Below are 24,518 nucleotides of genomic sequence, written 5' to 3'. Positions count from 1 at the left end.
GGGCATCCTACCTGTTCTTCTGGCAAACAGGGCCTGTGTTTGAGCAAGGGGTGTCTGTTGGAGTTGGGGGATGGAACACCATGCTGAGGAAGTGAGTCTGTTGGAAGCTAGAGAGTGGGGAAGTATTGTTGGTTGTTTTTTCACTCTTTACTCTTTTGGGGCCTGCCACCTAGCTCCCAAATAAATCACACATGGAGGTTTATTCTTTCTTATAAATGCCTTGCATTAGCTTGGCTTGTTTCTTGCCAGCTTTTCTCAACTTATCCTGCCTACCTTTTGCCTCTGGGATTTTACCTTTCTCTATTTCTATATAACTTTGCTTTACTTCTTATTCCATGTCTGGCTGTGTAGCTAGGTGGCTGGCCCCTTCTTTTCTTGCTCCTTGATCCCCTCCTCCCAGATTATTTATTCTCTCTTACTGCCAGCCCTGCTTATACTTTCTCCTGCCTCACTATTCACTCTTCAGCTCTTTATTAGACCATCAGGTATTTTAGGCAGGCAAATTAACAGGGCTTCACAGAGTTAAACAAATGCAACATGAAAGAATGCAACACATCTTTCCATCATTAAACTAATGTTCCACAGCATAAACAGATGGAACACATTAAAATAATACTCTACATCAGGGAAGTTCCAAAGGCAGGCAGCATACTTCATCTTCTGGCAGGCATAGCCTGTGGTTGATCAGGTGGTGTCTAGCTGAGGGAACCAAGAGAATGGGGAAGGTCAGCAGGTGCCTGGCCAACCTTGTCTTCTGGTAGGTATAGCCTATGCTTGGGTGGGGGTGGATATATTTGCCTGAGGGTGCTGAGAGAATGAGGGAGGTCCAAGGGGAGGGTGGCCCACCTTGTGCTCTGGCAGGCATGTCCTGTAGTTGGCCAATGGGAGTGGGTTGTGGAGGAATGGAGAGAATGGAGAAGGTCCATGGGTGGATGGTCTACTGGTCTTCTGGACGGCATGGCCTGTCTCCTGGATTTCTTTAAGGGATTTATTAATTTCCTCTTTATGGACCTATGTCTTGTTCATACAGGCTTTTTAAAGGTCATTTTCTTTTTTCTTTTCTATTTATTCTATGTGTCTTTTAAATCATATATCTTGATCCCATTCATTTTCCTGTTCCTTTGCATCCATCTTCCATTCCTGTACTCCCCAAATAAAGCGAAATTTAAGAGAAAAAGGGGAAAAATTAAAAATCTCATCATGGAAGCTGCAGTGTGGCACAGTGAGTCACATGGTAAACCCCTTTGTCCATATATATTTACTTGCAAATATTCATTGCAAAGCATCATTGGTCTGGTCGGAGGCCCCTAGTTTCTACTACAGTGTTGATGCTGGGCCCTGACTGGGACTCTTGAATATCCTATCTATTGTTGCCCTGTCTTGTGGAGATTCTTCATCTTTCGATCTGTAGGTCAGGTCCCCTTGAATGCTCCAGCAGATCATTGATAGGGTGGATTGTAGTGGGTAGCCATTCCAGCTTTGATCTGGAAGTTCCAACCCCCCTGAGGCTTCAGTAACTGTCACACCTACAAGGTGGGGCCAAGAGAGGACCTTGAAGACCTGAGATCCAGATGCACCACCTTCTCTTGGTTCCTGGACCCTGGACGCTAGAGGTAGACCGAGCAGAGTTCTTTAGAGAACACCACCAGACTGTGCTACGTCTTCCCCAGACCCTGCAACCTACCTATCCCTTCATTTGTAAGTTATGCCACTAAATCAACCTCCCTTTTAACTATGTGGAGTGGCCTTAATAATTTCACCAATAGTGGATGTTGGGGTAGGCCAAGTCATAACCCTGATTCTGAGCCTGGACAGCTGCAGGGTTGATCCACCTGCCAGTTATCCTGTCCTCACCACTAGGGTGGGATCTCCAGCATTGCCTAGGCTAATTCACCTCTTGCAGCAATGATTGGGGGGTTCCCCCTCAGGATCAGCTCTCCCACACCTACACTATCAGGGCCAGTTTTATTGTGCTGCTCAGGCAAGTGTTGAGCCATTCTCCCCAGCTGGTGAGGGGCAGGGACAGCCGTCCCACTCTTATGATCCTAGGGCCAGCTCCCTCACCATTCTCAGGCATTGATGGGTAGGTGGTGGGGAGAAGTGTAGCAGGCTTCTTTGGACTGCCAACTGCCAAATCATGACATAGAGACTTATTGATTATGAAAGCTTGGGCTTATCTTAGGCTTGTTTTTAACTAGCTCTTATAATTTAAACTAACCCATATTTTTTAATTTGTGTTGTTCCACACATTCATTACCTCATCTCCATTTTGCCCATCCTGGATCCTCTGAGTCTGGTTGGCAACTCCACCTTTCTTCTTCCCAGAGCTTTCTCTGTCCAGAAATCCCTACTGTGCCTCCTGCTTATCTCTTGGCCATTTAGCTTTTTATTAAACCAATCACAGTGACATATCTTTATACAGTATAATCAAATATCTTATAACATTTCCCTCTTTTCCTCTAAATAAAAAGGAAAAGATTTTAACTCTATCATAGTAAAACTATACACACTAAGAACAATTACTAGATAAGAACCACATTTACAATGTTCAGTCCATTTGCATTTGGCAAATTCAGAGAAATTACTCTATTATTAATCCTATCTTGGTGAGTCCAAAATGTTGTGCCTAATTTACCTAGTATCATAACTAAAGAAAACTGTAACTATAACTATCTAGTCTTCAACTTCATCAGAGACCCCAGAATGATATAATATTACTTGAGTAAACAGGAAGTGTAGAGCAAGCAAATTCCAAACATGAGAAATGTCACTCCAAGTCACAAGGTTGCTCTATAATGTTGGGGCATCCATCTTTGGCCTATGGGCCTAAAATATCTGACAGGTTTTTCTGTGAAGCAGGAATTTTGGAGAACTGTCCTATCTTGTCTTGGCAAAGTTTGGCAGTTTTCTTCTTTTGTGTCTGCTTGTTCAATTTGGACAGCATACTGTCAACAGTTGAGGAAAGGGTAGTTTCTTGCCCAAATGGCTAGGTTTTGACACAAAGAAAACAAACTCCACATGGAGGTTCATTGATGCACATCATTGTTTTTGAAGTAAATTGGTTCTTCCAGGAGCAGATGTGACTCACTGTCATAAAAAGCCTCATGTTATTAAAATATTTAAAATGCCATATTCTGTAGGTCTTTCAAGAGTTTGAAGATCACTTATCTATCTAAAATATATCTCTGTATAACCTTGAAAACATACCTAACCTGACTATAAGTTTGATTGTTATAGATGACTATTAATCTGTTTTTCTTTATTATCTTAAATATCTGTCAAGGTCTAGAATTTTATATCACATTTTAAAATGAGATGTACAGGTACAATACCTTAAACAAGAATAGAATCATATATACAGTATAACAAAAATAACTTTAAAGTTGTATCAGTACACAAAATTCCACACAAATGTAAAATATTGGAGACCAGTGATTGTTCAAAAGTTCAGGGACCGCTCTCCCACTCTTATCACCACAGGGCCAGCTCTCCTACCTGCCTCAGGCATTGATGGGTGTAGGGGGAAGGGCATCTCTTCCTAGCCCTTGCCATCATATGGCAGATGAGGGGTGGGGTTAGGTCTCTTGCACTCACTACTTTGGGGCTGGCTCACCCACACCTCTGCCAACAGTGTTGGCTCTATTGTATTGCCAGGTGAGATGTAGGGCCTGCTCTCCCAAGTGTGGTAGCTGGTGGGGGGACAGGGACAGCTCTACCACTCTTGTGACCCTGGGCGAGTTCTCCCACCTATTGCAGGCTTGAGAGTTGGGAGGGGGAGGATATCTTTCCTCTGCCCATACCTCCCCAAGACAGAGGAGTAATAAAGACAGCTCTACAAATGCTCACCACTTTGGGGCTAGGTCACCTACACCTGTGCCAACAGGGTTGGCTCTATTGGGCTGCCCAGGTGAGGTGCAGGGCCTGCTTTCCTGAGTACCGCAGTTTGGGGAGGGGGGGGGCACAAGGGTAGCTCTTCTATTTTTTTTTTTCACCTCAGGGTCAACTCTCCCACCTGCCTTAGGTATTGATGGGTGAGGGTGGGGGAAGGGCTTCTCTCCCCAGCCCATGCTGCCATATGGTGGATGAGAGGTAGGGGTAGTTCTCCCATGCTCATATTCCCAGGGTTGGCTCACCTGTGCTCTTGTGAACAGGGTCAGATCTGCTGTGCTGCCCAGATGCAGGGCAAGGCTCCCTTTCCAGTGTGCTGGAGCTGGTCAAAAGGTCAGCTCTCTCACCATATGGAAGTTGTAGGGGCAAGAGGGGAAGGAATTGTTGCCTCATCCCTACCACCTCACTGTGTATGAGGGAGGCAGTATATGAGTGGAGCCCTCTCACGATCTCAGGGCTGGCTCTCCTGTGATCATTTACAAGGTCAGTTCTACTTTGCTGCCCAGGTAAGGCACATGACCTAGTCTTCTGGCTGGTGAGAGGTTGGGTCAGGTCCATACCTGCTGCTGCCGGTGAGGGGCAAAGGGAGAAGGGCATCTTTCCCTCACCTATGTCACCACATTGGATAAAAGAGGGGAGTGACCTGCTCTCCCATTCACATGCCCTCAGGCCCGTCTTGCCCATGCCCCCTGCACACAGGGTCAGCTCTCTTGTGCTGCCCTGGTAAGGTGTAGAACACTCTCTCCTGAGTGCTTCAGTGAGTGAGAGGCAGAGCCCCCATCTTCCCAAGTGTTGCAACCAATTGGAGACAGGGCCAACTCTGTCCAGGCCTGTCCTCTCAGCTTTTATTGATATTGGGGGCTAGGGACATCAACAGAGACAATGGCTATGTCAAGCCAGAAACCCAGACATGGGTCCCAGCCGCAGCCCAGACACCAGGTTGGCCCTCAGTGGCCATCAGTCCACTCACATCAGCCTGCTACCTTCCTCTCTCATCTTTTCAGATATGCCTCTGTCCACAGGACATGAACCATTTCCCCCCTCTCTCTCCCGTACTACACCATAACCATACCACTGCTCACTCTAATAGTGCCCATCTGACTGATACTGCAAGATGCCAGGTAGGCCCATGTTTTCTTCCCAGAGCCCGAGGAGGACAGCCACAGACCTGTGTGTGAGTCTCCTTGTTTCCACTTAGTTCACCATGATGCTGGGCTGAGCCATGCTTCCTCATCACAAAAAGATCATTATAGTACCCAACTTCCAGTGCCTATGGCACCTGGCAGGCTCCTGGTTGGTGTATTTGGCTGAGTTCCACCCATCCTGGCCACAGGAGTGGGGAAGGGGTGCTCAAAATCTTTTTTCTTATGCTTCAGCTTTGTTGGAATATTCAGGGCCTGTTATGGTAAGGTTGATGGGCTTTAACTTGGGACATAATTCCCTGGCTATTCTTGATTATGTTCTTACTCTGGTGTCTAGGCAGCTTAGAATGGGATGACTATAGGTATAGGTGCTGATTTCCGGTTTTGCCTTTATTGGGTGGGTGCTTTGTTCCCTAGTTTCTGTTTTCTCTCTGGATTTTAGGAGAGCTTGATGGCTCTATGTTGCCTGGTAGAAAATGAGTAGGTGGTAAGAGGTTAAGAGGGGAAGATATGTCAGATCCACAGGAGATGGGAAGGCTACAGTAGGCATTCTAGTGCAGAGCTGGGATGAGACTTAGTAATTTTGTTTCTTAGTGTCAGTATGCTAGATTTTTATGCAAGAACATATTTCTGAGTTTCTGATATATTATAGACTGTGACAATTCAGTATTCTATGGAATTCAGTCCTGGCTTCAGGCTTTAGAACAATCAGTTTATCAAGTAGAAATTACTTGAAACATCATTTGAAAAACATCAGTGTCCTACAAGGTTATTAGTTACTGAATTTTGTCTACTCGTGGTGGAAATTCAAGCATTGTCATATCTATCATTTTCACATTGCAATTAAATATCTTCAGGGATCAATTTTCAAAGGTTAAGGGTATAATGTTCTCAAAGAAACTAACTTTCAGGGAATACTGAATAGCCATTTAGTTTGAAAATTGGATATGCTGACTATTAATTTCTGTGCATCTCTAAGTACAGTATTCATATACACCTTAACCTTCTATTCTCCTTTGGTTGTAAGATGATTCATATATTTATCCATAATGACAAAAAAGTAAAGTGTGACTTTTGCTGTCATACATAACAGAAAAAAATGCCAATTATCTTTATATTCTTTCAAGTCTTTAGTATAGCACTTCTTATACTATAACCTTGTAATGAACATTGTTGCATAAGAAGTGTAACTCAACAAAAAAGAAGTATACTGAAACTTTATCATGCTTTGAACCCCTACACTTTCAAAATTCTAAGAAGTGAGAACGTATTTCTTATCATAAGGGTTTAAAATTAATGATCCCATTTAAGGTATATAAATGTCAGAGAATATATATTTATGATAACTAAGGAAGTGCCAAGATGCTTGTCTTACTTAAAAGGTAATTACAGGGAAAGGGGGTATTGAAAAGGTACAGGAATGTCGTTTCTACATTATGGTATATAATTAACAAACTCTCTACATATATTCAGGCAAGTAATAAGCCACTTGTAAATAATGGCAATGTTAGGTTCTGTATACTTAAATGTCAATAATCAGAATGTAAATTTTCTCTTGCTCTCATTATGGAAGTGTTTTTGAGATAGTGCTGAGACAGGTATCATTACCATTGTTGCAAGTCCATTTTCTATAGATGTAAATGTATTAATGTGAAACATAGAGGGTAAATGAAGAGGCCCAGCACTATTGAAAACTCAAGTGCATGGGAATTAAATCAATATGTGGCTTTTAGAACAGCAAAGAAGTGAAACCTGAGTGCATTTCAGGAAAGACACAAAAGAAGTAGGTGTCTATTAAAATAACAATCTCAGGTGCAAGAAGTAAGAGTATATCTTTTCTACAGTTTGATTGCATGATGTTCTTCCCTTTGATTTTTCAAGATTAACAACTTTAGTAAGGAGGAGGTTTTTTTTGTTTTTTGGTAAAAATGTGTGAATAAGGACAGGTTTTAGAATAAGTGTAAGAGGGAATATTTTTTTCTTCATTATTTGAAATGGATTTGATTTTTACAATGGTAACTTCTGGGTAGTTAGGTTATATACTCAAACACTACCTTAGTCAACGAGGTGCTTGATAACTAATGTCAAGAGAACAGCTTCCTCTTACAGACAACAAAGGTACATAAGGATGCTGTACATCAACCATGAAATAATACTTGTCCAGGTTTTGAAGAGTGAAAAGAAAATGCATGCCTTAATATGGAGAAATTTTTTTTTTTATTTTGCAATACCATTCAGTTCTACATATCAGCCACGGATTCCCTTGTTCTCCCCCCTCCCATCCCCCTCACCTTCCCCCCAAGCCCCCCCCCCCCATTCCCATCTCCTCCAGGGCAAAGCCTTCCCCACAGACTGAGGTCAACCTGGTAGACTCAGTCCAGGTAGGTCTAGTGATATGGAGAAATTTTTGGTGATAGTTATCTTAGTAAGAAACACTCCAATGGTTATTCAAGAGCTTTAATAGTTTGTGTGTGTGTGTGTGTGTGTGTGTGTGTGTGTGTGTGTGTGTGTGTGTATAAAATTGCTTCATTTTGTTCCTGTGGTGCCTAGAGATTGAATCCCAGCCATGTTAGGTAAGTGCCATGCAAGAATATGATGGAAGAAAGCAAAGTTCAAGGGAAAATGTTATTACTACACATCAAACAATAATTAGCAAATAGTTCTAGTCCAAATAGAGTTTCTAACTGAATTGTTCTTTACTGACTTAAAGAGAGTGATAATAAAAAGAGAGACCTAGGATAGTTATAGTAAACATATGGCCACAGTATGTGCAGCTAATCCAATTTGAAAAGAAATAGTAACACATGTCAATTAAATAGGATGATGCTGAGGTGATGTGATTTTTCCATACACATATACACCGTGCTCTAATCATGTCTATTCAATGTGTATATATGTATAGATAGTTAAAGAAAAAGCACCCATAAATTTAGGAGATAGTAATGGAGTTGCATGGGAAGGATTGAAGGGAGGAAATGAAAGGCAGCAAATAATTTAACTACATTACAATTTCAATAAACAAAGTATTATGAAAAAAGAAAACAAAAGATATTTACTGGGGGCAGGGGGTTGGAAAAACTGGAGGTTCCCAGAAGAGATGAAACATTCCATCCCACAGGAAAACTTCTTCAGCTCAGGAAGTAAACAACTAAACAGCTTTAGGAAGTCCCTGAAATTATTCAGATTAATTATGTTCCTCCTTCCCTGAGATTATATAAGCATTTATATAAGTATATTATGTTATACTTTAGATAGATGCCCACAATCAAACTGAGCTGCATATTTGGGGGATGTGGGGTGGCTTGGGAAAGAGTGTGGGAGGAAGGAGGAGGGAGGAGGGAGGAGGGGTGTCTGTGGATAGCATGTGGAGTGGGTAGAAAATTTCTTAATAAAAAAAAGAAGACAGACTAGATGAGTTGCCTGAAAACATTAGAAACCAGCAGAGATGTCAGAAAGATCCTGAGACCAGCTGAATTACCTGAAAAGCAGGTTCTCTATTTGTTAAGGTGCCAGAAGGCTGTGCAGGACACTCCAGGTTTCTTGCTTTTTTAAGTTATTACCTATGATATGAATGTACTTGGTGAGTCAGTTATCTTGGAGTCCTTTCTGCTCCTGTAGTAACCTGTATTCTTATAGATAAAACTCATTGGTTCAACAGGTTAGACTTTGATGGTATCATTAGCTTGGTTTGTCATTAATTACTGTCTGGGATGAGGAATAGTGTCACATAACAATATTTAAGAAAACAATCTTAATATTTTTTATTGTCTCAAGTAATAGTAAACACAATAACTATTTCATAAATAAGATTGCCATACCTGTATTTAGACAGTCACTCATATTAATTCAATGATATGCACTCATTCCAAGATATAGTTAAGTAAATTACATAATTCTGTATTCCAAACCCCCACACATAAATAATGCAACTTACCTCTACAGACAGTATACACATATTTTGTTGATATGTTTGTCCCTTCCTTCTCCTTCTCTCTATTATTCATTTGTGTTCAATATATATAGCACAAGCACATCTTGTATCTATATTTTGTCTTGCTTGTATACTGCCTTGCCTCTCACAGCTACTTTTCAAGTAATTACAGCTTGCCTTGAATATAAATTTAAAGTTTAATTTTTAGCTAATTAATATTTATTTTCATTATGAAATTATTCTCACTTGAGTAGGTAATGAAACTGGAAGTAATTTCATCTTAACTCTCAGTTAAGTGAAATCAATTCATAAGGATGGCAGTATTCTGTTTAAAAAAGTATCCTTAATCTTAAACCTTGATGTTAGAACTAAAACTAATACCTTTGGTGGAATTTCTAGGATAGCACCAGAAAAAGGCCAGTAAATAATCTCAAAAGTTAAATATAACAGCTTCTCATTCCTCTCCCCATTCTATCCCATGCCCATTTCTTTGTGTCAGTCCCCAAAACTGAGAAACAGTTTATACACAGGACCCCAAGTGGGCACACTTGTCAGGAACTCAGGTAGGGGCAGTCCTTCCTGTCCTCCATTATGATCTCTCTATTCTCACCCTGTCTGGTAACATGATTACAGGAGCCCCTTCCCCCACCTCAACTCTATTCACTGGAGATTCCAAAGTCTTGGTTCAGACACAGGATCCCCCTAACTCTTTTTATCCCTATCTTTCTAGATAATTCTTTGCCTTACTGGAAACTACTTTCAGGATAACCTCTTCCCACCACACCTCCATCTTCCTGGGGAAACCCCTCTAGGTGTGAACAGGATACCCTTAGTTCTTTCCTAAAATCTCTCTCAGCCTTTTCTTCTTGCCCACTTCCATTCCTCTCTGTCATTCCCCATGACCTACAGAAGCAAATCATTGCCCATACATTCCTAGGTAAGAGAAACCAAGGAATGGAACGAAACACTCAAACAAGAACAGATATCAACATCTAGAATCGGAATCATTCCAATTCCAGAACCCTAGACACCAGTGCAAAAACATAATCATTAACAGCAAGACACTGTATCTCTTTAAGAAACTAGTAACTCTACTACAGAAGGCCCAGAGAAATGCAATAGAGCTGAAGCACAAGACAAGGACTTCAAAACAGCTGTTATGATTGTTATGATTATGCCCAAGGACCTTAAGGTTATGCATATTCTCAAGTAACTTAGCGTTATGGATATGCTCAAGCACCTTAAGAGGGTATGAATAAATCCCTTAATTGAAGTCTGTGAAATTCTTTAGTGGAATCACTAAAGAAAATCCAATCTGAAATAAAACTGGAAATGAAAAATTTAGAAAGTCAACTCCTGCCAGAAAAGCAGCTAGACTGACTGCAGGTCTTCACCTTTCCTTCTGCTTCTCCAAATCTAATCACCCAGTCCCATCCTCAGCTCTGCAGCAGAACACCTGTTGTGGTCTCACTTTCCTCTCTGACACCATCCAAAATGCTTTACGAAGATATTCTCCTCCGATGTTTCTTCCCCCAGCTTATCCCATTATCCCACTCTCTAACGCCAGCAGGCATTCCCAGGGAACATACCAGCTGAGCAGGCCAGGGAAGAAGGTAAGCCAACTGAAGACCTTCACCACTCTTTCTTCTGGTCCAAATCCCATCACCCAGTCTCTTCCCTAGCAACAAAAGATCTGCTGCAGTCCCCACATATCCCCAACACTGTAGATCCCAAAGACCTTCTCCCAACCTCACTACCCCAACCATTGCTTTTTCCCAGTCTCCAACTCCAGCAGGCATTCCCTGGTAGCCTATAGGCCACCCCTGCCAAGGAAGCAGGTAGGCTCATCTTTGCCCCTCCCTCTGTTTCTCCAGATCCCTAACTTTTCACAAGAATAGCCATGGCCTTCTCACACACCATCTCTACTGGATCCCACATATCTTCCCCTCCTAACCTCCCTCCCTCCCTCCCTCCCTCCCTCCCTTCCTCCTTCCCTCCCTCCCTCCACTGGTTGATTTTTCCCAATGGATAGGTCATCCAGACGAAAACTAAATGGAGCTGCTGGCGATCCTGATGTTATAAACCAAGTGGACCTCATAGATATTTTCAGAACATTTCACCAAAACAAATAAATACACCTTCTTCTCAGCACCTCATGGAACTTTCTCAAAAATGACAACATACTCAGACACAAGGCAAGACTCAACAGATAAAAGAAAATGAAATAACACTCTGCATCCTTTCTGACCACTGTGGATTAAGTCTGGATACCAACAATAACAGACAATTTACATGATCATGTAAACTGAAAAACTTTCTATGGAATGAAAAAAATAGGTCAAGACAGAATTTAAGAAATAAATAGAAGACTTTTTAGGATTGAATTAAAATGAATGCACATCATACCCCCTGCCTGGGTTCCCCCCAAACAGTTAGAGCCAAACAACTGTCTTCCGGAGACACTACATTTTTAAACATAATTTTTAATTGAATCTTTGGGAACTACACATCATACATCCCAATCTCACTCATTTTCCAGTCTTTCTATATTCGTCCTCACCCTGTAACCTCCCCCCAAAACAAAATAAAAAATAAAAATAAAAATTAGAAAAGAAGAAAAAAAGAAAAAGAAAAATCTACCCAAATGAAGGAAAAAAAAAGACCATCTCTGGGTCATGACCTGTTCCTCTTTCAACCACAGCCTTCTACGAATATGCCATTCTGCTCCCCCATCTTTCAATCCTCTGCATCATATATTTGTTAATAGTAGTGGCAACAGAAGTTGTGGTCTGCCACACAGTATGCCCTTTTGCCCAGACAGCTTTCTTTTCCAATGTTCATTGCAATGAGTCATTAGTCTAGTTCAAGGTCTCTGGCTTCTGCTACACCAGCAATACTGGACCCTCATAGAGACTCTCAGATAGCCTACTGTTGCCCTGGATCGTGGAGAACTGTAAGACTGGACCCTTCACACACACTCCAGGAGCTCATAAATGAGGAAAATGTTTGGGTGGGCTAACTCAAAGCCCTGGATCTGGGCCTGGGTGGTAGCTGAGCTGGTAAGCCCACCAGGTTTCCATTGGGTTCCAGCTCTTCCACTCTACCTAGGAGAGGGGAAGGACAGCTCTCCCACACCCATGTCCCTGCTGGCATGCTGTGGACAGTGAGGGGCTTCATCAACATGACTTCAGGCTTCATTATAGACCAATGGCCCTCTGCATAGCCTTTGGTAGTAACACAGGCAACATAATCCTCAGCTGCAATAGGACCACAGACCCAGACATGGCCCTCAGTGGCAGCACAGGCCAGGCATCATCATGGTCTTGGATGGCAGTGAAGGCCTCTCGCATCAGGCTATTCCTTCTCTTCACAGAGCACAAAACTTTCCACTTCTCTTTCTCTCCCATCATGCTCTGTGAGTGCTGGGCATGACTTGGTAGACTTCACTCTTTTCATGGACATAGGGACATTAATCCCATCACCTACTGCAGCTTGACTTTGCTGGGGTGCAAAGAGTTGCTGACATGGACAGCCTCACTCATTGTGTCTGATATGAGTCACAAACCTGTGCCTGATGGAGATCACTTCAGAAAACTCATGAACACAAACTGTAGCTTTGGTCAAACACAATCTCTACTTAAATTTAGGATTATTTATTTGAATTGGTGCATAGTTACCAATGACTGTGGAGTAGAGAATACGAACATAGAAGTGTATGCATTGCTGGAAGCTAATTTAGTCTCAATCAAAGAAATAGTTCATTCAGTCTTAACCAAGGAAACCTCCAATGATTAGAATTAATTGAAGTTTTAGTTTCCTGTGCTGATTTTTTATAGAAAATTGCCTCTTGACCTTGAACAAGTTTTCCTGAAGGTTTTTTTTAAAAATAAGAACAACAACAAAATGGAATTCTGAAGTTGTCTCCTGAGGTTCAGGAAATTAATTCTATTATTTTGGAAACAGCATTGACAGCCTCAGAGGGATTCATAAAAAAGCACAATCATCATAAATAATAAAGTTAACAGCTCAACAGATACTTTTTTCATTTTAGTTTTAAATCAAGGCTGAAGAAGAAAAAAAATTATCTTATTTTTGTTTGTTTATTTTCTAAATAGCATCTGACTATGTGCCCCTGGGTGCCTTTTCTCAATCTCCCAAGTGGTAAGATTGTAAGCATGAGCCACCACGTCCAGCTTAAAAACAGAAAATTATTGACAATAAAATTTCAAGTTATTTTCCATAGTGACTAGAATGAAGATATAGAAGTGCTCAGTAAATATCTGTGATCAGGCATGAGCCAGCCCAGTTTTAATTTTTAAAAACTTTTATAAAAATACCACCAGACATAACATTTTTGTTTTGTTTTGTTTTTTGTTTTTCGAGACAGGGTTTCTCTGTGTAGCTTTGCGCCTTTTCCTGGAACTCACTTGGTAGCCCAGGCTGGCCTCGAACTCACAGAGATCCGCCTGGCTCTGCCTCCCGAGTGCTGGGATTAAAGGCGTGCGCCACCACCGCCCGGCCAGACATAACATTTTCAAGTAGAGAAATCATGTAATCAATCTCAAACACTCATGAAACACTTTAATAATTATCAACTTATTACAAATATTGTTGTATTTATACCATCATCTTGGATTTTTGAAATTAATATACATTTTTCAATTTTATATATGTATAGAATATATTTTAATACTAACACACTCATTACTATATGAATGCACTAATGTACTCATTACTGTACAGATGCACTAATACACTCATCTTGATACACTCATCCATCTGCCTTCTCTTACTTTCTTCCCATCTTCACCTATCCTTCCTCTTACCAAGTCTACTTATCACTCTTGATTCTTTCTTTTTTTTACTTTGGATCATTTGAGTTTAGTGAGGACCACTCACTTGGGTGTGGGTGTTCAGTGAATTATGAGTAACTCACCAATGGCTACTTCACTAAGTAATGGCTTCTTGTACTGCAGCATAATTCAACTTCCATCAGCTCCTCTACATGGGGCAAGCTACATCTACAATTTATTGTTTATAGGCTCTATCCTGTGCAGGCCCTATTTAGGCAAAGGTGGCGGGTGCTTTGAATTTATAAGTTCTGTGGTCATGTCATGACCATAAAGTAGCATTCCTTTGACTTCCTCCCAGTGTTTTCACTATTTTCATTTCTTTGCACTCCCTCCTATGTGGTATTTCCTGAGACTTGGAGGAGGTGATGTTTGTATGCCATTTAAGGCTACACATTCAACCATCATTTGCTCTCAGCACCTTAACCAGCCATGACATTATTCTTCCCTGCTGTGGAATGTTCTGTATGGCAAATGTGTTGCTGATTGGTCAATAAATAAAACACTGATTGGCCATTGGCTAGGCAGGAAGTATAGGCGGGACAAGGAGGAGAATAAAGCTGGGAAGTGGAAGGCTGAGTGAGAGAGACACTGCCAGCCGCCACGATGAGAAACAAGGAGGAGAATAAAGCTGGGAAGTGGAAGGCTGAGTCAGAGAGACACTGTCAGCCGCCATGATGAGAAACAGCATGTGAAGATGCCGGTAAGCCACGAGCCACATGGCAAGGTATAGATTAATGGAAATGGATTAATTTAAGCTGTAAGAACAGCTAGCAAGAAGCCTGCCATGGCCATACAGTTTGTAACCAATATAAGTCTCTGTGTTTACTTGGTCGGGTCTGAGTGGCTGTGGGACTGGCAGGTGAAAGAGATTTGTCCTGACTGTGGGCCAGGCAGGAAAACTCTAGCTACAGTTCCCATTAACCATTGTTCACTATAAAAGTAGGCCTGTTCAGTTCTACCTTTGTATTACAACTATGAACCAAAATAGTGACCATCAAGGCATGATAACCCTAAGAATGCAGCAGTGGCATGCATGTCTTGGCAATAACCAGTTGTTCTCTAATTGGACATAAGACCTCATAAAGAGAAAAATTTCTGATACTAGAAACCTAGCCAACAGCCCAGGGCTAGTGAAGTAATGGATAGTGGAGAAGAACCTACAACCAGCATAATTTTAATTGAACTAGCACAGTCCCTAACTACATTCTAAATATTTATCCTATACATACAGTTAAGAGTAGTCCTCACCTTTTACCAAGGAAAATTCTCTATGAAATTTATGGAGACCACTACAGAATACTACGACCAATTAAAATGCAGAGTTGTGGAGCATAGTTCCAACTTATACATGCAGAACACAATTCCTTCACCTAAAGCTTGTGGATTATTGTGGAAGAGGGGCCAGAAAGATTTTTTTTTTAATTTATTTTAATTTATTTTGCAATACAATTCAGTTCTACATATCGGTCACGGATTCCCTTGTTCTCCCCCCTCCCGTCCCCCTCACCTTCCCCCCAACGCCCCCCCCCCCCCATTCCCATCTCCTCCAGGGCAAAGCCTTCCCCACAGACTGAGGTCAACCTGGTAGACTCAGTCCAGGTAGGTCTAGTCACCTCCTCCCAGGCCAAGCCAAACAATCCTGCATAGGCCCCAGGTTTCAAACAGCCAACTCATGCAATGAGCACAAGATCTGGTCCCACTGCCTGGATGCCTCCCAAACAGATCAAGCCAATCAACTGTCTCACCCATTCGGAGGGCCTGATCCAGTGGGGACCCCTCAGCCATTGGTTCATAGTTCATGTGTTTCCATTCATTTGGCTATTTGTCCCTGTGCTTTATCCAACCTTGGTCTCAACAATTCTCGCTCATATAAACCCTCCTCATTCTCGCTAATTGGACTCCCAGAGATCCACCCAGGGCCTAGTCATGGATCTCTGCATCCAGATCCCTCAGTAGTTGGATGAGGTTTCTAGCACAACAATTAGGGTGTTTGGCCATCCCATCACCAGAGTGGTACATATACACAATGGAATACTACTCAGCAGAAAAAAACAATGGCATCATGAGGTTTGCAGACAAATGGATGGATCTAGAAAAAATCATCCTGAGTGAGGTAACCCAGACTCAGAAAGACAAACATGGTATGTACTCACTCATAGCAGGATACTAGACATGAAACAAGGATGAATTGTCTGCTACTCACATCACCAGGGAGGCTACCCGGAAAACAGGACCCCAAGAAAGACACAGGGATCGCCCAATGACAGAGAAATGGAATGAGATCTACATGAACAGCCTGGACATGAGTCGGGGTAATGAAAGGCGAGGGTCGAGGGAAAGAGAGCTTGGGGGAGCGGGAGATCCCAGCTGGATCAACAACAGAGAGGGAGAACAAGGAATAGGAGACCATGGTAAATGAAGACCACATGAGAACAGGAAGAAGCAAAGTGCTAGAGAGGCCCACAGAAATCCACAAAGATACCCACACAACAGACTTCCGGCAATGGTCGAGAGACAGCCCGAACTGACCTACTCTGGTGATGGGATGGCCAAACACCCTAATTGTTGTGCTAGAAGCCAGAAAGATTTTAAGAGACAGAGGATCAGGGAGTTTGCTGTCAGAGTATGTCTTTAAGAAATGCCAGAGGCTATTCCTATAAATCTTACTAATGTGAACCTAACAAGGACAACACTAATAGGCATTCTAATTTGGACAGGGAAAAGCCCACGAAGCCTCCACAAAGATCTATAGGAAACGAAGGCATAATGAGAGTGGAAGAAATAGTCTTCTTCAGGTCAGAGAAGACCAATTGGTTGTCCAATACCAAGTTGTCAGCCAAAAAAACATGCATATGAATAACATTATACAGATAGAGCTTCTCATATTTAGGAATATTATGTGTATACATATACACATGTAATAGCAATGTAAACTGAGGCCATAGATTTTAGAAAGGGCAAGAAGGGATTTATGGGAGGGTATGGAGGGAGGAAAGGAAAGGGTGAAATGATGTAATTATATTATAAACTCAAAACAGAGTAATTACAAGGCTGAAGACAGAACTAACCCACAGATATAAAACAAATATTTATCAGGCTTTGGCAACCTGATAGCATTTAGCAAGCAAAAGTAGTAGATTCACTCCTAGCACTGCTGACATTGCCACCTATGGGCTTTTGATGAGGTCCACAGTGACAGACATAACTGACTTCTATAAATTGGGCCTCTGATCCAATCAGAAACCAGCTGGCTACCCACTAATGTAATGTTATCTGGCAAGCTGGTATTACATCACATAGCATGTGAAGTACAAAGGTGAGAATAACCATTGCTGATCTTTCTTCCATACCCACCTGCACATCAGCGTCCAGCACTATGAAGTCTACCTAGCACAGAGGAAGCTTCTTGGTAATTGCTCATGGTTTCTTTGTATTCTACCAATACTGTGTGTGGTTTCCTTGGCAATAGGATCATCTGTTTCTTGCTGGCAGCTGAGGGCAGTGGCTATAGCCTATGCAGTTTTGGGACTGTGGTGGTTTGAAAGAAAATAACTCCCAAAGGGAGTGGCACTAGTAGGAGGTATGGCCTTGTTGGAGTAGGCGTGGTCATATTGGAGGAAGTGTGTCACAGTGGGGATAGGCTATGAGGTCTTTTTCTCAAGCTTCACTCAATGTGATAGTCAGCTGACTTCCTGTTGCCTCTGAGTCAAGATGTAGGACTCTCAGCTCAAGCACTACATCTGCATGCGCACTGCCATACTCACCTTCATTATCATAATGGACTGAACCTCTGAAACTGTAAATGAGCCACCTTAAATTAAATATTTTTCTTTATAAAAGTTGTTGTGGTCATGGTGCCTCTTCACAGCAATAAAAACCCAAACTAAGACAGGGACCTACTGGCAGCAATTCCTAGGGGTATGCACCACATCTGGCATTGGGGCTTTTGTTTAATATCTCAGGGTTCAGCATCATCTGTGCAAGTGAGGTACCTCTGTTCAAAGTCTATCATGTTTCCTTCCTCGTAACTGAGAATGTGTTTCACCAATCTATCTCTCCTAAAGCAGCATGTATTTTCAAGTACAGCTATATTTCTTTGTATCACAAAAGAAAATTAGGCCCAAGAACTATCATGCTTTTCAGTCATTTGGCTGTATTTCTTAATGAGAACGAAATTACTTTTGCTTTCATAGAACATTGGAAGTATAGAAATGTGCTGACACTTGCCCTCCTCTCTCCACCTTCACACATGTGTTGTAGCAAATCAGTGGTTTTATACTCCCTAGGAAGCCATAACACAATCAGATAAACTTTATGAGCACAAAGGGGTCTGTCAGTTTTGCTCACTGGTGTGTGTCTGCAGTCTAAAACTCTTACACAGGTAGAGTCTTAACGCCTTTTAAAACAGCAAAATAAGTGACTATGTTTAAGATAAAATATTCTTGAATTCTACCAATTTAGAGTGATAAAACTTATTTCTTGCTTTCAGGAAGAATCTAAGTGAGGCCTCTAGGCCTGGGAGACAGAATACCATGAAGTCTGCTGTGAAACAGTTTCTCCTAGAAATGGGTGTATAAACAAGTTTGGAACAACGGCAACACCAATGGACATGGTAATGTGATGGGGGGGGGGATTTCATGGGTTCCCACCTCCAGACAAAGTACTATAGGAAACAAATGACTGCTGGGCAAAGGAGAATTAGAGTCTCCCAGAAATGAACCACTTATTGGTTGACCAAGGCAGAGTGATCAGCCTTGAAATCATATACACACAGGGAGCAAAATAAATTTATATTTATATATACTTGTGCATACACATATACACACAGATAACAATAATAAAGAAAAAGAGGCTATTAACTTCAAGTTTGGGGGTGGGGTGGGACTGGCTAGAGGGACGAAAGTGAGGGGGAGACAGTGATATAATTTCATTCCAATTAAAATATATTAAAATGAAATAATTTATCAATAAAAACACAAAAAGATGAGAAGAATAGATAGTACTCACAGAAGTCAGCAAGAAAATATGTCCCTGGACCTAAGGGTACATTGCATGTGCAAAGAAGAGAAAGCATTACAGTGAAAGAATACATAAAAGAGAGAAGGAAAAATATCTTTGGAAAGGCAGATATAATAAAGGTCAGTAGTAGCATGGGTGCAGAGTTGTGCATGGTAGATGCAGGTTTTACATTTTATCAGCTTTTGTAAGAAAATTAACTCAAACTCAAGTGTTAGAAAAAGTGCCTTAAAGCCAGTTATGATGACACTGACCTGCAATCCCAGATACTTCAGAGGCTAAGTCAGGAAGATTGGGAGTAGCTGGCCAGCCTATACTAGTTGGTGAGCCTCTGTCTGAAAATAAAGATAAAAAGAAGGCAGGAAATATAACTTTGTAGTAAAGCATTTTCTAGCATGGATGTGATTCTGTGTTCGTTGAGCAGAATGAAAGAAGAAAGAAAACACAAAGAGAGAAAGAGAAAGAAGGAAGAACAAGAAAACTTAAAATGTCCAAACAGCTGTTGAAAGATTTAGACACAGACAGCACAGTATGTAAATATTTTATATTGTTATTTGATTGTCTAAATCAAAGCTGATAGGAAGGCATGGCTCCATTCAATTGAATCTTTGAGCTTTAAAGAACATGAGTTTGAATAACTTACTTCAAATGAGCAGAAAACGGTTACAGGCTAAGTGCTGTGAAATGAGATCATCGTTCTTCTCTATTTTTAAAGGCTGTTATGCACTAACAGTAAACAGTCTTTAGAACAGAAGTTAGAAACACAGGAGAAAGAAAAGGTCCAGGGGTAATGGATTCCAATAATGAGAAATCCATATTTTGCAGAAAAAGGGGAAAAATATATAGGAGCTATGAGAGGAGTGTGGAGTAAACCAACTCAAGAATGCTCCACAGAAAGAACTCCACATTATAGACCACAGACCAGGATGAAGATAGAACATTCAAGAGAAAAGGTGAAATTCAGTTATAGGAATTTGTAACAAGGGAGTTATATCCCACTGACATAGGCTATCTTAATCCCAACTAAATGGGAAGATTCATCTTGGCATTTCCTACAATCCCAGAAAGTAAACCTAGGAGGCTTATGATAGAAAAGCAGAAATGCAGTATCCATCCTGATAAGATGTGCCTGAAAGGAAAATTATTCCACAAACTCTAATGACGTAAGGTGAGAAGGCAAAAAGTCAACCCACTTTTGGAATGTACTCCCTGACTTATTATATATGACTGAAATCCTCCGTGACTCAATATATAATTTTATTTCACATTATCATTTTCATTTGAATTTTCATATTGATTTACCATTTCTTAGAAAAAAACCCTATTATTTAAAGGAGAAATTTCTGAATCTGGCAATATTCTACCAAATATCCTTTAATGTTAAATTGTCTTTAGCCAAGATTGCTCATTCTTTATGTTGTTTCTTTCCTTTAGAAAGAGAAGAGTAGGAAAATAGTTCCTACATGACAGGCATTCTGAAAAAAAAAAAAAAAGACATGAAAGCTGCATGTCATGTAGCTATAGGACCCGAAGGAGGCGGTGCTTGGTCATGGGTGGAGCAAATATCACTACATTCAAACTATAAAAGTCGTATATTACAATGGCTGAGAATCATCCTTAATTTCTAATTATAAACCAAGCACAAATGGTTGAGGGGAAACAAAGGAAATAATCATTGGTGGACCATGAAAAAAGAAAAGAGCAGAAGTGGATTTAAACTACCGACTTGTATGTGAGCATGGGGATTTACCTGAAGGCCAGACAGAGCATGTAACTTGGTGGAGACAAGAAAAACAAAACAAAACAAACAAACAGCAACAACAACCACCCTGAAGAACACAGGAGAGGTATTAGAACTGGAATTTATGGCTAGGTTTCTATTGCTGCAATGAAACACCATGACCAAAAGGCAAGATGTAGAGGAAGAGTTATTTGGCTTAAACTTCTATATCACTATTTATTACCAAAGGAAGTCAGGACAGGAACTCAAATCAGACAGGAACCTGGGGGTAGAAATAGAGGCAGGAGCTGATGCAGAGACCATGAGGGGGTGCTGCTTACTGGCTTGATGTATATAACACAGTACCACCATCCCAGAGATAACACCACCCACATTGGGCTGGGCCCTTCCTGATTAATCACTAATTTAAAAAAAAATGCCATTAAAGGCTTACTTGCAGCTCTGTGTCATGGAGGCATTTTCTTAATTGAGGTTCTTTCTTGTCAGATGAATTTAGCTAGTGTCAAGTTGATATATCCAGCACAACTGACCCCTTGTCATATTGATACACAAACACATCACTGCTAAGCTGCAATCTTTCCTTTCTCATTTATCCCCAAAATCTCACATTAAAAAAATACATAAAACCCCCAGCCTCTACAAATTCAAACATGTTAAAAGTTCAGTCTTTTTAAAATATCATTTCTTTAAAAATTCAAAATCTCTTTTAAAGGGTTAAATTCAGCAGTAGCCTATTATAAAAATCAAAACTGAGTTAAGTACTATCTTCAAGCAGGAAGAACCAGGGCACAGTCTCAATAAAATCAAGTCAAAACTAGACTCCAACAGTGTAAGTAACTCAATATACAATTATCTGCAATTGACTCACAATATTCTTTGCTCCTCCAAGGAACTTGGGTCACTTCTCAGGCTCTGCTCTCTGCAGAACACACAGTGTGTCTTCTAGGCTCCAACTTGCTCTGTTGATGTTCTTCCTAATCACCTCATGGTACTGGCATCTCCAAAAGGCTTGGGTTTTCTGTTGAAACTGGGCTGCATTTTCACCAATTGCTTCTTGTAGGCTCTCTTCATGGTGCCAAGCCTCAACTTCTCTGCATTACCCCTTTCAGTCTTGGGCCTTCAACTGCCACTGAGACTGCTGCACCTTCACCACTGGCCTCTCCTGACCTCTCAGTGCCAAGCCTCAGCATCTCTCCATGACCCCTTCATGTTTACAAAACCAGCAACATAGGTGACTCTCAGACTACCAAGTTCAGCTTCCAGCATGAGGTACAACCTTGGCTGACTCTGGAAAACAACTTCACTGTGCTTTCAGAAAATAATTCTCAAATTTCACCTCAATGGTGTTGGTCTCTTCCTAGGTACCACCAGTTTTTCAGCTTCAGCAGACCAGCCTTTAGTATTCCAACAAAGAAAGCATTTCACTTTAGCAGTGTAGGTATCTTGTTAATTACAACTGATTCTTCAGCCCCAGCTAACCAGAGTCTTAATTTAAAATAACAAATGGCCCTGATAGAGTCTTTAAATTTCCCTCTGAAACTTCATAAGTCAGGCTTTCTTCATCTACCCTACTCTCAACATTCTTATTTTCCATGCTCATATAGAACTGCTCACTAAGCAATGGACACTCAATGGCTTTTCTTGCACTAAGTTCCAAAATCCTTCCATTACCCTCCCCAAAACACCACGGTCATGTCTGTCACATCAATATCCCACTCCTGGTACCAACTTGTCTTAGGGTTTCTGTTGCTGTAATGAAACATCATGACCAAAAAGCAAGATGGGGAAAAGGGGGTTATTTGGCTTACACTTCCATATTACTGTTCATCATCAAAGAAAGTTGGGACAGGAACTCAAATAGGGCAGGAAACTGGAGGCAGGAGCTGATGTAGAGGTGCTGTTTACTAGCTTACTCACTGTGACTTGCTCAGACTGCTTTCTTATAAAAAACCTAGGCCCACAAATACACAGATAGCTCTACCCACAATGTAGTAGGCCTTCCTCCATCAATAACTAATTAAGAAAATGCCTTGTTTTTTGGCCCAATCTTATGGGTCATTTTAATTTGAAGTTCCCTACTCTCAGATGATTGTAGCTTGTATCAAGCTGACATAAAACTGTCCAGCATTCTAGGGTTGAATATTTATCATAAGAGAAATGGAGTGAATGATAACCATATTTTAGCTCACAAATTCTTTGAATTTGCCTTAAATTCTTAAATTGCCTTCTTATACACATTCACATATCTTGCCCCAATCATTAAAGAAATGACCCCCTTGGTCCATATAATCTGACAGCCAAAACCACAATCATAGACCATTCCAAGAGAAGACCTTAGGAAATATATTCAAGTATGCAATAAATCAAGTATTGAAAGCATAGAAGACATAAGTCTGAATCATTAAAGGCATCAGCCAAGCAATGCTTCTTATGTAAACTATGCATCACTGGCCTGGAAGGGATAAGACTCAAGTACAGAGCAGAAAGTATTTATACCGAGAAATAGCCATTTTCTACTCCAATATAGAAATCTGTGACTCTCCAGAAAGTCATGTCTCTTCTTTCTATAATCCTTAGCCAGGGACAGACATCCTGCTAAGGGCATTTTGGAGATAAAATCACTAAGTGTATTTTCTTGTAGGTCCAGCTGAGATCAGATCTGGCTACACGCTTTTTCCTTTTCTGTGAACTGCTCCCCATCTGTACTCAGTCAGGATAGATTGTTAGGACACTGTTCCTGACTCCCTCCCTCATTTGGTAAGTTGACTTATTATAGATGAAAAGGTGTAATACTACATTTTTATGAAGTTGATTCCAATATTGTATGATTTTTATCAGTGTAATATTAAAAATTATTTGTCTTCTAACTTAAATGCTTTTTTTGCATTAATTCATGAGACTATAGGTTTTTTTTACACTGTCTCCCTTGTAAAAAAATCCAAGCTGCTTCTTATGATGTTGATTGAAGTATGTAATCAGAAATTTAAAAGTAACTGTTAACATTTTGAAACTATAATGTAATTACATCATGTTACCCTTTCATCTCCTTTCTTCTCTCCAACTCCTGCTAACCTCCTTCCTCTCTCTCAAATTTGGGGCATCTTTCCCTTTCATTGTTGATATATAAATATATAAATACATAAATACAACCTACTCAGTCCATAAAATGTTACTTGTATGTATATAGTTTCAGGACGACAATTTGGTTAATTAGTTAAGGACTCTACCCTGGAAGAGAGTATTTCTTCCACTCTCATGTATCCATTCATCATTTGGTGAAGAGTTGTTCAATCTTCATGAGTTTGTGTACTTATTAGATACTTGTTTGCCACTGATTTTTAGTTTTATTACATTGTAGTCAAATAGGGTACACAGTTATTTCAGTATTTCTGAATTCATGAAGCTTTGCTTGGGGTCCTAGGATGTGGTCTGTTTTAGAGAAATTTGTATGCTGATGAGCAGAATGTATGTTCTCTGATATTTGGGTGGAATATTTTCTAGATGTATGTGTAAGTCTATTTAATATAAAATGTCATATAATTCTGTTGTTTCTCTGCTGATTTATTTGTCCAGATAACCTGTCTTTTGGAGAAAGTGGGGTATTGAAATCATCTACTATAAATGGGTTGCCATTAATCTTTGACTTCAGTTCTAGTAATAAGCATTTTATGAATTTGGGATGAGAGTTTGGTACACATACACTTAATAGAGCAATGACATCTTAGGTAATTGTTCCCTTGATAAGACTAAAGTGTCCTTCTTTATTCCTTCTGATAAATGTTAATTTGAGGTCTATTTTGTTAGGTATTAGAATAGCAACACCTACTTGCTTCCTAATGCTATTTGATTGGAGTACATTTTTTTTTAGTTTATTTATTTGTATTTTCCGCATGAGTGCTTTGCATGTATACCTGCAGGCCATCAGATCCTATTATTTTTTTTAAGAT

At 40.6% G+C, this 24,518-nt stretch overlaps 1 long non-coding RNA gene across 1 annotated transcript in view; it reads left to right on the top strand.

Moving 5' to 3' along the window:
* The window catches only part of LOC128110714 (uncharacterized), a 147,112-nt gene that overhangs the window by 74,039 nt on the left and 48,555 nt on the right, over positions 1 to 24,518 (top strand). The window contains exons 6-7 of the long non-coding RNA XR_008218289.1: positions 18,304 to 18,426; positions 23,213 to 23,328. This is a non-coding gene — a long non-coding RNA (uncharacterized LOC128110714). The remainder of the gene's footprint in view (positions 1 to 18,303; positions 18,427 to 23,212; positions 23,329 to 24,518) is intronic.

This window comes from Peromyscus californicus, unplaced genomic scaffold (genome assembly GCF_007827085.1).
Source record: "Peromyscus californicus insignis strain IS unplaced genomic scaffold, ASM782708v3 Scaffold_15__1_contigs__length_86483966, whole genome shotgun sequence".
NCBI classification, from domain to species: domain Eukaryota; kingdom Metazoa; phylum Chordata; class Mammalia; order Rodentia; family Cricetidae; genus Peromyscus; species Peromyscus californicus.
This window is presented reverse-complemented; position numbering and strand designations above follow the sequence as displayed.